Genomic DNA, 14882 nt, shown 5'->3' on the forward strand with positions numbered 1-14882 from the left:
CGTGGGGCCTGACAGGCTCCATAAAGGAGTGCTGCTGCTGCTGCTGCTGGGCAGAGAGGACTCTGTTTTGGTATTTGTTTACTCCTTGTTTTCAAATTGTTTTTATTTCTTATCTACAGTGGTACCTCGGGTTACATACACTTCAGGTTACAGACGCTTCAGGTTACAGACTCCACTAACCCAGAAATAGTGCTTCAGGTTAAGAACTTTGCTTCAGGATGAGAACAGAAATTGGGCGGTGGCAGCACAGCAGCAGCAGGAGGCCCCATTAGCTAAAGTGGTGCTTCAGGTTAAGAACAGTTTCAGGTTAAGAACGGACCTCCGGAACGAATTAAGTACTTAACCCGAGGTACCACTGTATGTCATTTTAAATTTTGATTGATATTAATGCTGTATGGTCATACCTCGGGTTACAGATGCTTCAGGTTGCGTGATTTTGGGTTGCGCACTGCACCGAACCCGGAAGTACCAGAATGGGTTACTTCCGGGTTTTGATGCTTGCGCATGCGCAGAAGTGTCGAATCGTGACCTGCACTTGCACAGATGTGACGCTGCGGGTTGCGAATGCTGCGGGTTGCGAACGTGCTTCCCGCACGGATCACGTTCACAACCCAAGCATCCACTGTATTCTTAGTTTTAGATTTTATGATTTATGTGGGAATTGTTTTCCATTTGGTTGTGTACTTTTTGATGTGTTTTATTTATTGTTCATGACTTTTGTTACGTTGGTAATTATGTAAATCTTGTCATGCTGTAAGCCGCCTTGACAAATAAAATGATGATGACGACTTGTACAGTTGGCATCCATCTGTCCCTGGAGACAACGGAGGAGTGCTCCTTCAAGGGAGAAGTCACACTGGTGAAAGGTTGCATTGCCTGCTGTGGCTGTAGAGACTGATATGGGAGAGACATGTTTAGTTGCAGCTGGAGCAGAGGAAGACATCTGGTTGTGCTGCTGCAGATGCAACAGGGCGCTTCTTCTCTTTGTGCTCCTCCCAGCGGTCATTCCTCCTCTGATCACTGCAATGGAAGCAGGACCTGTCTCCAGGCACTGCAGTCCTCCGCAAGGCATTCCCACAGGGCAAAGTTGATGTTGCCATCCTTCATGTCATGTTTGCAGACATCTCTGGTTGCTGGAAACCACAGGGGGAGAGAGAGTTGCTCTTGTGCTTCCTGGTTTCCCACAGGCGTCAGGCTGGCCACTGTGAATACCCAAACAAACCCCTGTGTTGCAAAAGAGAACGTCGACAATGTTTAGGCAACACAATGACCATATACACACGTAATAGACAATCTTATTACATGAGCCCTGCTCCACAGCATTTGATATTTTCATTCAGATATATTCATTCAAAATAAGATGGGTTCATGAAACAATTCTATATTCTCCCACCACGCTGACGAAGATCTACAAAACAGCGGTCAATATCCGGAATCTCTGTTCAGTGTTGGACATTATATTTGCTGAATACACAAAGCTCTACAGCTTATCTTTCATCATTCAAAGTTTGGTACCTCGCTTCATTTAAAGATTTTCAGAGACTTTGAGACTAAGATTTCATTTTGAACTTGTTATGTTTGCAGTGAGAGATTTTACTTTCTTGGGCTCCATGATCACTGCAGATGGTGACAGCAGTCACGAAATTAAAAGACGCCTGCTTCTTGGGAGAAAAGCAATGACAAACCTAGACAGCATCTTAAAAAGCAGAGACATTACCTTGCCAACAAAGGTCCATATAGTTAAAGCTATGGTTTTCCCAGTAGTGATGTATGGAAGTGAGAGCTGGACCATCAAGAAGGCTGATCGCCAAAGAATGGATGCTTTTGAATTCTGGTGCTGGAGGAGACTCTGGAGAGTCCCATGGACTGCAAGAAGATCAAACCTATCCATTCTGAAGGAAATCAGCCCTGAGTGCTCACTGGAAGGACAGATCCTGAATCTGAGGCTCCAAGACTTTGGCCACCTGATGAGAAGAGAAGACTCCCTGGAAAAGACCCTGATGTTGGGAAAGATGGAGGGCACAAGAAGGGGACGACAGAGGATGAGATGGTGGGACAATGTTCTCGAAGCTACCAGCATGAGTTTGACCCAACTGTGGGAGGCAGTGGAAAACAGGAGTGCCTGGCGTGCTCTGGTCCAGGGGGTCACAAAGAGGCGGACACGACTAAACAACTAAAAAACAACAACAACATTATGTATGTATATGGTCATCGTATTGCCTAAACATTGTTGGCCACTGTGAGATCAGGATGCTGGACTGGATGAGCCATCGGCCTGACCCAGAAGGCTCTCCTTTTGTTTTCCTGTTCTCAACCTCAAGGGGAGGACTGTGCATCTAAGCCACCTGGCCACCCCCTATAGCCAGCCGCTGGTTACCTGGACGTTTGCTTGCAGCTGCGCGTTGCGCCCAAAGGGCTGTAGGGACGGAGAGGACTCCGCACTTCTTACCACAAAACTGCCGGCAGGGAAACAGAGGCTTTTCTCTCCAGCCCTTCCTGGGGACCAGACGAGGTGCCTGCAGGGATAAGGCGGAGAATCTCCCTTTTTTCTGCATTGTATTCCTCGGGTCCTTTCGCAATGCCGATGCCTCCAGATCTCATTCCGAATAAATAATTGTACTGAGCCACCCAGGTCCCCCGGTGATTAACTAAACACACGGAGGCTCGGCGAAATTGAATTAGTGGTGTGCACTCAGCCGTCGTGGCCCTCCCCACGTCATGAATATTAATGAGGGGTTATTAAGAAATGTAAATGATGCCTCAGGGGGCTGGGAGTCGGAGTGGGGCGGGGGGGGGGGCGCTCTCTCTCTCTGGGAGCTGCAGCTTGATATGACAAACCATTAGGAAAACAGCCTGAGCGAAGCCACTTTTTAATTATGTCAGATCTGCCGTTTTCCCGGGCACCGCGGCGTTTCCGGATGCTTTCGTTTTTATTAAAACGAGAAAAAGCGAGCCGCTTATAATTGAAGAGTGAAATTAGCATGAGCAAAGGCAGCAAATCTGCAACAGCAGCAAGCAGCAGCAGAAGCGATGTTTGGAGAGGCCACGGGCGCGCCTTGCGTTTGGACATCGCCGGCCGGGCGTGCGCAAGCCGGGCGGGTTTTGCGCTTCGAGGGAAAAGTCCCTTGGCAGGGATTTCCTCCTATGCGCAAAGACGCGCGGCGGAGCGGAGAGGAAAGCAGGCACCTTAGCAAATCGTGGCAGCGCTTTCATCGCCGGCTGGAACAACCCCCACTCGATCGCTCTTTGCACAGATCCCTCCGTGTGCTGTCCTCTCTCTTTTGAACTTTATTAAGTAATCGAAATGTTCTATAAAATGATGGAACTCCTATTTGGGGACTTCCCTGGCTTTTTTCTGGCCCACGTAGGACCAGTCTGGATAGTTGGCCTTGGTGAAGATTTGTCGTTTTCATCCCCAAAAAGTTTTTGATTTGAGTTTCCACTGAAATGAGGCTGTATTTTAATGTTTTAATGTTGTATTTCAATCTTGTTTTTAAGTTGTATTTCAATCAATTGTTTTTATATCAGGTGTTAGCCCCCCTGAGCCCGGTCTTGGCTGTGGAGGGTGGGGTATAAATAAAATTTATTATTATTATGAAGGAAACCGAAGAATCAGGCCACTTGCTCTTCTAGAGCCATAGTACATACGGGCTGATAGGTGCACAGTACTTTCTGGTCGACGCATCACCTCAAAAAAGGATATTGTAGATTGGGGAAAGGTTCAGTACAGGGGCACCAAAATGATCAAAGGGAGGGAGAGACTCCCGTGTGAGGAAAGGTTTCAGTGTTCCAGTCTTTTTCGTTTCCAGAAAAAGTGTGGCGTAGAGAAAGCGGGTTGCGGAAACATTATCTCCCTCTCTCATAATGCCAGAACTCCTGGAGATCCCGGGAAGATGAACGTCGGAAGATTCAGGGCAGAGAAAAAAAGTCCTTCTTCATGCAGAGTTAAACTGCGGAACTCCCTGCCACAGCAGTGATGGCCACCATCCTGGATGGCTTTAAAAGAGGATGAGACAAATTCACGGAGGAGGAGAGGACTTTCGATGACTACCAGCCATAATAACGACTATGCTCTGCCTCTTATGGTTGGAGGCAACAAGGCTTCTGAATACCAGGTGCTGGAAACCAGGGGAGAGTTCCTCTTGTGTTTGAATCCTGTCATGCTTGGATATGACATTGGAACATGAAGAGGTTTGATCCAAAATCAGAGGAGAAAATGGGAGCTAAGAGGGGGCTAGAACTAGCAGTGGATATTGGTATGCAGCCTAACAAAATCAAATGGCCAGCCATGAGTTTCTTTTTTAATACATGTCAAAAACATCCACCGTGTGGCGGCCTACTCTTTTGGCTTGGCCGTGCCTTTTGAAACAAGAACCGAAGGAGTAATCTCTTATGAAATTTCAAAATGCAGAGTCTTCTGAACGTGAAGGGGAAAGTCTGATGTATTTCTCCATCATTGGGACGCATATAACAAATATATAATAAGAGTTTTACAAACTAGTTATGCATTGGCATCTTTGAAAGTTGATGACGAACATAGCCTGGCATAGATATTCACTGCTCTGCCTGCAATCTCATAAAAACAATACAGCGTCAGACATTAAAAACTTCCCTAAACAGGGCCTCCTTCAGTTGTCTTTTTAAAGCAAAATAGTTGTTTATTGCCTTGACATCTGCTGGGAGGGCGTTCCACAGGGTGGGTGCCACTACCGAGAAGGCCCTCTGCCTGGTTCCCTGTAGCCTCACTTCTCGCAGTGAGGGAACCTCCAGAAGGCCCTCGGCACTGGACCTCGGTATCCCTATAAAACTCCTATCCAAAATTTATGTACAGATTTGCAGGTCCACCACATGTGGAGGTTTGGCCCCCTATCAGTGCATCCCATCCCTCAAGGTGGACTAGATCAGTGTTTCTCAATGTATTATCTGATGTGGAGAACCAAAAATTCTTTTCGCCAGCAACCGGCACCATATTTGGTCTTTGAAACATCCCACCCAACCTGGGTTGTGGTGGGGTTCTTGTGGGCCAGCAGTCAGTCCTTGGTGGACTGGCACAGGTCTGTGGGCCACCGCTCTGAGTAGTAGCTGCACTGGATAACTGCAAAGCTTCTTTGTTTCAGCCACACAACAGGAAGAGGAAAATAAGCACAACTGCCTCCTGTTTTCTTGCATTGGAAGAAAGGAAACCATTGTTACATGCAGTCCTGATTTCTGAGTGGTGTGAGATCCCAGGGGTTCTGGGCACTTACTCAGGGTCTGTGTTTCCTTTTAGAAGTGAGGCACAGCAGAGACTGTGTGTCTTTATGAAACAGTGGCACCTCGGTTTTCGAACAACTTAGTTTCCGAACAACTTGGAACCTGAACGCTGCAAACCTGGAAATAGGTGTTCCGGTTTTTGAACTTTGCCCCGGAAGCCGAACGTGCTCCTGAGCTTCCGTTTTCACTGTTGAACAGTTAATTTGAGTCCCCCACATAGTAATTAAGGCTCCCCCCCGTTTAACACTGAAGCAGCAAATTTAAGTCCTCCCCATTGTAATTAAAGCCTTCCGTTTCTGATTGCAGTGTTCTGAGGTGATATTTGGTGCTCTCGTTTTTGCTATTTTTGGCATTTTTGTTTGTGTGGCTTTTTCATTTTTGTGTCTGTGGCTTGTTTTTTGTTTTATGATTGATTGTGTGGCTGCGGAAATGGATAAAAAAAACCCCATCCAAACAATGACTATAATCAGTGCAGGTAAGAATTTTTTTTATTTTTTATTTTTATCATCTACAATATTGTCTTATTTATTTTATAGTACAGTACATTTATTATTACTTTCATTTGATGGATCAATGGTCTCATTAGATAGTAAAATTCATGTTAAATTGCTGTTTTAGGGGTTGCTTTTAAAAGTCTGGAACGGATTAATCTGTTTTGCATTACTTTCTATGGGAAAGCGCTCCCTGGTTTTGGAATGCTTTGGTTTTGGAACGGCCTTCCGGAACGGATCAAGTTTGAGAACCAAGGTACCACTGTATATTGTTTATTTACGCATATATGCAATCTGAGCCTCCAATAGAGGGGCTCACAGCATTGACACCCCACAAGGGTCTCACTTTCCCCATAGACACAGCCTAAGATTCAAACGGAAATTGAATGTGGCTCTGATCTTCTCTCCAGCTTGCTGACTTTTACAGACTTCAACCTTTCTGCAAAAATTCAATCCTAAACTCTCTCTGAAACTTTGGCCTTTTGTCTTCTCACTTCCCCTGAGCTGAAGGAGCCTCCCCTCCTCTCTGACGAGATTCCTAATGGCTCGTCACTTTCCTTTTGTTAAAATCATAATAATTACAATTATTATGATTGTTGGAAGGGGTCTTGAGGGTCATCAAGACCAACCCATTGCAATGTTCTTCTGAATGACCCACCCCAGGCATTCTCCTAAGCAAGCTAAGCCAGGCAGGCTTGATTTGAACATGCTAAATCTAGTGTCTGGCACCAGGCATTAGAATAGGAGTCCAGGTACCCCACAGACTCATAACATTATAATTGGAAAAGAGCACCCAGGCCAGACATTCTGAGTAAAGGAGTGTGGATAATGCTAACTTTGGAAAAGAGCACTCTGAGCAACTATTTTGAGAAAGGGAGCATGAAGGAGGCCAACTTTGGAAAAGGGCACTCTGTGCTACTGTTTCTACTCAGGAGGACCAGAATAGTCCCATTCTGCTCTAAACAGGACCTTCTGTACTGTCTCAATGAGGCCACAGCAGACAGCCATGAAAAACACTAGTCAACTTTCAACACTGATTTTGCACAAAACTTCAGCTGGTCAGAGGAGAACACAGCAGTACAAGGGAGTGCATCTCTTATGAATATAGAATCATAGAACTGTAGAGTTCTATGCAGGGACGCCAAAATGTCATCTAGTCCAAGCCCCTGCAATGCATTAGTCACAGCAAAGAAACCCTGATAGATGGCCATCCAATCTCTGCTTTAAAACATCCGGTGAAGGAAAGTCCACCATTTTGCAAGGTAGTCCGTTCCGTAGTCCAACAGGTCTCAACCTTCAGAAAGTTCTTCCTAATGTTTAGCCTCCTCCTCTCCAGGATAAACAGACCCAGCTCCCCCAATTGTTCCTCATTACAATACGATAATCTTTATTGTCATTGTCCCATACAGAACAACGAAATTGAAAAAAAATCTACATCAGACATTAAAAAACCAACAAGCCTGCTATCCCAGCCTGGTTAACCCCCTAAAAACTCTGATACCCCATAATTAAATACAATATACTCCCATAGATGCTTTTGAATTATGGCGCTGGAGAAGACTCTTGAGAGTCTCATGGACTGCAAGAAGATCAAACCTCTCCATTCTGAAGGAAATCAGTCCTGAGTGCTCACTGGAAGGACAGATCCTGAAGCTGAGGCTCCAAGACTTTGGCCACCTGATGAGAAGAGAAGACTCTCTGGAAAAGACCCTGATGTTGGGAAAGATGGAGGGCACAAGGAGAAGGAGACGACAGAGGACGAGATGGTGGGACAGTGTTCTCGAAGCTACCAGCATGCGTTTGACCAAACTGCGGGAGGCAGTGGAAGACAGGAGTGCCTGGCGTGCTCTGGTCCAGGGGGTCACAAAGAGTCGGACACGACTAAATGACTAAACAACAACAACTCCCATAGAGACTACCTTACACTGCGTTTAAAACCAAAATCGCATTTGGATAGAAACTGTTTCTCAGGCGGCTAGTCCTAGCCTTTATAACCCTGGACCTTCTTCCAGAAGGCAGAAGCTGAAAGAGATCCTTTCCGGGGTGCGCACTATCCTGCACATGGTTAGGCTTGGTTTCCAGACCTTTTTATCAGGACTTTGCTTCCAGAGCAAAATGGAGACTGTCAATAGTCCTACAGAGGACCTTTCCTCCTATTCACACTCTTTGTCTCCCTGGCTCTTTCTGGCTCATGCTCCCCTGCCCATCGCATGTGCATACATGCACACTGGTGCGCACACCTTGAGTTTGCAGCTGCACGCCCCACAAAGCTGCTTCTGGCAGCCTCGCTGCCTCTCCCTTTGGGCATGATGAAAAGCTTCCTGGGAGAACGCAGATAACAACGTACAAGCTCAGGTCAGCCGAGGCCCCTGTAACCCATCCATCAGGCACTGGGGTGGCTCCGCGCGCCTCTCCCTTTGCAACCATCTGATGCGCGTTATCCGGCACAAATGTGTTTCTTCCTCCAAGGTTAAATGGATGAGTGAGGTTTAGGCGGTGACAGCTCCGCTTCCGAGCTGCGACAATAAATGAGCGAAGGAGGCCTGAAAGGGGGAGGAGGGAGAATGGCCCTTCATCGCCGGCGCTTCCCACCTGCCGTGCTTTGCCAGGTTGCAGGGGCTGCATAGTCCCACCCACCCGCCTTGTGCTGCCACTGCGGTTTGGTCGGCTGAAGGCAGAGGCGGCATTTCCAAGGCAGAAAGGCTGGTGGCTCCAGAGGCAGGATTCGCAGCCAGACCCCTTGGAGCAAATGAATATGGCTGCCCTGAGAGTTTAGTTGAAGGGCAGGGCAGGAATCTTCAGGACAGACAGACAGACAAGTTGGTTGGTTGGTGATTGGTTGGCCATCCCATGAAGCAGAATGCTGGATGAATGATGCTTTGCAGGGTTAAAGAAAGAGGAAAATGGTGTAAAAAGTATAAAGATAGAAGTAATCTACATTAGACACAAGAACTTAGAAAGAGTAAAAATTTCGAGGTCTTAGAACAAAAGAATGAAGTCAGTATGTGTATATGTATGTAATAACTAGATTAGAATGATGATATGGTTTTATTTGTAGTTGTGTGTTTTTGTTTATTGTTGTATTTTTTATTTTGTGTTCTGTCCCCCCCCTTGTTTGTACTGTTTTTTTCCGGATTCAATGTTTGTAATTTTTGTTGTAATTTTGCATTGAAAATTTAAAAAAAATTATAAGAAAGAAGCTGAATGCTGAAAGATTCAGGACAGATAAGGTACTTCTTAACGCAGTTCGTAGTTAAACTGTGGAACTCCCTCCCACAAGAAGCAGCGATGGCCACCAAGGTAGATGACTTTAAAAATGGATTGAACTAATTCATGGAGAAGGAGAGGTGGGTCTATAGCTACAAGCCAGGTTGGCTATGCTTTGCCTCCCCATTTGGAGGAAGTGATGCTTCTGAATACATAGAGCTGGAAACCACAGGAGGGGAGAGGGCTCTTGTGTTCAAATCCTGCTTGCTGGTTTCCAACAAGAGGCATCAGGTTGGCCACTGTGAGAAGAGGATGCTGGACTGGGTGGGCCACTGGCCTGATTCAGAAGGCTCCTCTTATTTTAAGATATAGATTGATAGACGATAGAGCAGGCCCAGGGAAGTTAGTCAAGACTGACAGCTTTTCCTCTGTGCCTGAGAGCCATAAAGACAACAGCAGTATCTTTCCACAGTCTTACATCCTTATGCCCGTTAGTACTTCACCTGTTGAACTTCAACCTCTGTAGCCAAGAGTTCTCCTTCTACTACCTGCAGGATCTGATTTCTTTCTGCAGGGCCTGTAAGGCAGAGCTGTTCCGCCTGGCCTTTGGCTTGGAGTCAATTTGATTCCCTCCCCCTCTTTCTTTTTCCTTTCTCCTCCTGTGATGAGGCTGCATTTTAATTGTTTTAATGTTGTATTTTAATCTTGTTTTTAAGTTGTATTCATTCAACTCATTTTTATTATTGTTTGTTAGCCGCCCTGAGCTCAGCCTTGGCTGGGGAGGGCGGGGTATAAATAAAATAATTTATTATTATTATTATTATTATTATTATTATTATTATTACTACTACTACTGCTGCTGCTGCTGCTGCTACAGCTTTGCAGGAATTTCCAGAGGCAGCCCCACCTAAAGCATATTACAGTAATCAGTTTCAAAGCTACACAGGCACGAACCTGAGGAAACCACTCTGTGATATTCGGATGAATTTTAATAAATAACAGTAACCATCGTGACTAGAGCAGGCCTATCCAGAAAAAAAGATGGAGCTGATGATCCACCAGCCTAAGAAAGGGAAAGGGAAACTTTGGCCATCGCCTGATCATTCAGCAGCGATGCCAAAAGTCCAAGAGCGTCCCAGAAATCCGGGAAGGGGGAGGCGGGTGGAAGCAAAGCAAGCAAGAGCATCGCTTGGTCCAATTTCCTCTCTCCGCGCCACTCTAAGTTTCACAAGCCTTGCTATCAGGCAGTCCCTCGTTCTTCTAAGCTAAGAAGCGCCCCTGCATAAGCCTCCTTTTGTCCCAGAGTGCCCTCATCCCTGGCAAGCCTTGGGCAAGGGAAGGCTTCTCGGGGGCATCTCTCCAGAGCCTGCGAGCCTCAGCAGTGGAAGTAATGGGATCTCTCTAAGCCCCGGCAGGATTAATGAGGGCAAGCGCCAGGCAGCATGGCAGGCCAGCCACCGAGTTTGCTCTGCATCTGAGCACATGGCGCTGATGACCCAGTCTGGTTTGCAGCAGATAAGGGCCGCACAAAGGAGGATCTCAGCAAATCGCCTTTGGGGCGAAGAGTCCATGTGCCTATGTGGAGAGAGCCTAGGGCTTGGCCTCTTTAGAGAGGCGCTCAGCGCTGGCCAGGAATCAGCAGTGCGCAGCATTGGACACAGGCGTTTGCCTTTCAAAAGCAAAAGAAAACAAATTTGGCTTCTCCATGGTAGCCTCTTCGTCCTGCAAGGATGCAAGTCTTTTGTACAGCGGTTGTGATAGGAATTTTGAGGTCTTAGTTATATGTTAAATGTTCATAAGTGTACCAACCAAGCACATACATAGATCAGCACAGGAAGACCGACCTGGAACCATTTTGATTCCTAAACTGAGCAAATGTTTTCTCTGCAAGGTCAAAGGAAAATGGAAAAGCCTCCCCATTGTCTCTTTCCTCACAAATCCTTTCTTAAGTGCACATTTAAGATATGAATAGGGTGTGAGCTGTGACCTGGCCCAGGAACTAAGTATTTATCATTACAAAGGACTGGCCAGGCTCCCTAGGCAATCCAGTCAAGTAACCTGCCAGACAGGAGATAAACAAGACAGGAGAAAAACAACATTCACATTTCTGTTGTAGACCACCTTTTCTGTGATTTAGGTATGATGTATCTGTTAGGATATTTCCGTTCCACCTTAAATGGCAGCAGGATGTTTGTGTCACAGCCTGCGTATTTCCTGTTCACAGGATGTTTATGTTTGTCTGTTCCTTTCGTTTTCTGTCTGTTTTTGCCTGAGCAGTCGGAGCAGACGGTCATGTCTTCTTTTGTTCTGACCTACGCAAAATAAACTGTAAATATGCTGTCCTGCTTGTGCAACTTTTGCTGTGTGAATTCTGCTGTTAAGAGTGTGCACTAAGCCAGAGGCTTAGTGTCGCTAAATTGCTGATACTGCGTGACTACGGGAGGTCGATGGATCGTCCGGCACCGAGCTTGGGGCCTCAGATGGACATTATCTCCCTGGCAGTATCCCAACAACAGGTTTCGGGCCCAGATTCACGGCACTTGCTGGAGAGTAAGACTGCGACAGACTGCTGAGGTATGTGTGGGAAAAGCGAAAGTAAAGGCTTTTCGTTGCCGCGGCAAGAGCTTTTGATGTCCGGCTGGCCTAATTGGCCTGGGAGCCGAGCCAAGCAGGCTTCGTGATTTATGAGAGCCAAGATAAGGAGTCTCTGAAGTGAAGAAGACTCACGGCTGACGTTAAGAGGTGGAATGGAGTTTTTCCAAGCCTCTGAAGCTGCTGAGTGCCCAAAATTAAATCGGGACAATTATGAGACCTGGGCAAAATGGTGTGAGAGTTTATTACGTCAGTTTGGAGTGTGGCAAACTGTGTCTGAAGCCCCTCCAGTTCCTCTGACAGGGAGATGGGAGGCTCAGAATTCGAGAGCCATAGACGTAATAGTCTTGTCCGTCTCTCTGGAGGAAATTGCTACGCTAGCTGGCAACACGACTGCGCGTCAGATGTGGAATGCTTTGAAGATAGCCCATCTGCCAGTCATCCCAGCCCAGAGTTTGACTGCATCAGAGGTCCTGGCTGTTTCCCAGAATGCGAGTGAATGCAAGGATGCCGAGGGCACCGGTTGCAAGCTGCAGGGGGAGCTGACTGTGATGTCATCCCAGGCAGCATTCCAGCCTCCAGGGGGAGCCAAGGAGTCGGCAGCTGAGAGCTGTTTCCCATGGGAGCCAAGGTCAACTTTGCAGAGGCCGGAAGGCCAGAAGTAAACAAAGGAAAAAGCCTGCAGATGGCCCGAAGCAGAAGGGGGGTGAAAGGCCCACGCCAGTGGAAAACAAGGTTTTGTATGCTGGCACAGCTTCACCAAAGGCTAAAGGCAAGCTGCAAAAGCCCACGCCGGTGGGAAACAAGGCCAAGGCCAGGTTTGTTATTGACTCTGGGGCGACGCGCCATCTCACCAAAGACCGCCATCTGTTTATCTCCTTCACACCTCAAGATGGAGAGGTCCACCTGGCTGATGGAAGGACTTTGCAAGCTACAGGAGTTGGGACTGTGAAACTTGCAAGTTTGCATACTACCATCAGAGATGTACTTTTTGTTCCAGGAGCTGCGGACAATTTGATTAGTGTACCACAGCTGACTGGGTGTGGTTTTGAGGTTTCCTTCAAGAGGACTGTCTGTGTCATCAGAAAAGGCAAAGAGGACATGTGGCATGCAAAGTTGTTGGATGGTTTGTTCTGTCTAACTTATGATGACAATGCTGTTGTATCTAATGCTGATTCTTGTTGTGTTGCACAAACTAACAAGGTTCTTCATGCAGGATGCATTCACGATGCACATAGAAGATTTTGTCACCTCTCTTGGCAAGCGCTAGCCAAGATGCCTGAGTTGGTTGAAGGTTTGGACATCAAACCTTGTAAATTTCACATGAAATGTGTATCTTGTGCAGAGAACAAGGTGAAGGTTGCTCCAAAAGGCAAGGAGTCTAGCAGGCAGGCTTCCAAACCCTACCAGCTAGTTCACGCAGACCTGGTTGGGCCTCTAGCGCCCTCTTTGGGAGGAGCAAGGTACTTCATGGTTCTAATTGATTCTTTTTCCAGGTACATTCATGTGTTTATGCTCGAGCAGAAATCGCAAGCATTTCCTAGGTTCAAGGCATTCTGTGCTTGGTTGGAGAATGCTCATGGTAAACGTATTGGCTGTCTGTTTACTGATCGGGGCGGGGAGTTCACTTCTCAGCAGTTTGAAGCTTTCCTGACTGAGAAGGGAATCCAGCATGACTTGTCAACGCCTAGATCGCCATGGATGAATGGGCTTGCGGAGAGAGCAAATCAAACGTTGCTGCAAGGAATAAAAACCTTGTTGCATGATGCCAACCTCCCTGAGAAGTTTTGGGGGGAGGCTCTCTCGAATTTTGTTTACACTTTTAATCGCAGACTGTCATCACCTATTGGCTGCACTCCCTATGAGAAAATGTTTGGTAAGAAACCTAACACCAAGCACTTGAGAATCTTTGGTTCTGACATGTGGGTACACACCCCACAAAGCAACAAGCTTGGGAAGCGTGGGGCACATGGTTTGTTCATGGGGTACGATAAAGGTGCATACAGAGTATGGATGACTAACTCTAAATCCATAAAGTTCACAAGGAGTGTTGAGTACAATCCTAAGTGGGGGGAAAATGTGGGAATTTTCCAGAGTTACCCAGAGGAGGATGAAGGTGATATGAAGAAAGCAGATCATGCTGAGAAAGCTGAGGAAACTGATGATGATGATGATGATCAGAGTTCGGATTCCAGTTCAATGGGCGGCGCTGCTGCTGCTGTCAGTGACAGTGATGACACAGCAGACTACAAGAGCGCAAAGGCCTCAGTCAGACCATCTGATGCGTCTGACAATGAACTGGAAGAACCACTGTTCACCATTGGTCACTTTTCTCCTAAGAAGGAGGAGATGAGTCCAGAAGACTTGCGTCTAGTTCGCAGGTCTGAAAGGGCGACCAAAGGCAAACCTCCAAAGAGATTTGCTGATGAGTTTGCTAACACGGCAACTGCTGTTCTCAGTAGCTCAGAGAAGGTGTGGGAACCTTCAAGCTTCAAAGAGGTCCAGGAGTTAACCTCTGAAGATGCTGAGCCTTGGCTTAATGCCATGAAGGCTGAAGTTGATTCCTTGAACAGGAACCAAACTTGGGAACTGGTACCGGTAGTCCCAGGGATGAGACTGGTTGGCAGCAAATGGGTCTTCAAGGCCAAGACAGACCAGAATGGCAAGGTTGTCAGACACAAAGCCAGGTTGGTTGCCAGAGGTTTTTCACAGGTACCAGGGCAGGATTACCACGAGACCTACTCACCCACGGTCAAATATGAGAGCATTCGGCTGATGCTCAAGATCGCTGCGGAGGAGAAACTGCATGTTTCCCATCATGACATAAATACAGCTTTTTTGTACGGGATTTTAGGGGAGGAGCTCTACATGCTTCCACCTGACGGGATGCAGATACAGAAGGGAATGGTCTGTAAACTGCGGAAATCCTTATATGGTCTCAAGCAGAGTGCCAGGTGTTGGAACACAAAACTCACTGAAACGTTGCTTTCTCTAGGTTTTCACCAGGGCAAAGCTGATCCGTGTGTGTTTGTCAAGGAGGAAGGGCAAAACAAACTGTATTGTTTATGTTTTGTTGATGATCTTCTGATGTTTTGGAAGAATCAGGCTTTCTACCAAAGCACCCTAGCTCAGCTGAAGGAGCACTTTGACATGAAGGATCTTGGTGAGGTATCCAACTATCTTTCTCTGCAGGTGGAGAGGGACCAAGCAGGTAATTTTCTGGTACACCAAACACAGAAAATTGCTGATGTATTAACCAGGTTGAATTTGGTTGATGCAAACCCAGCAGACACACCGATGGTGACAGGTTACCAGGTAGACAGTACTGCTGAAGCGTTT

This window comes from Podarcis filfolensis (assembly GCF_964270895.1).
Source record: "Podarcis filfolensis genome assembly, chromosome: 6".
Taxonomy (NCBI): domain Eukaryota; kingdom Metazoa; phylum Chordata; class Lepidosauria; order Squamata; family Lacertidae; genus Podarcis; species Podarcis filfolensis.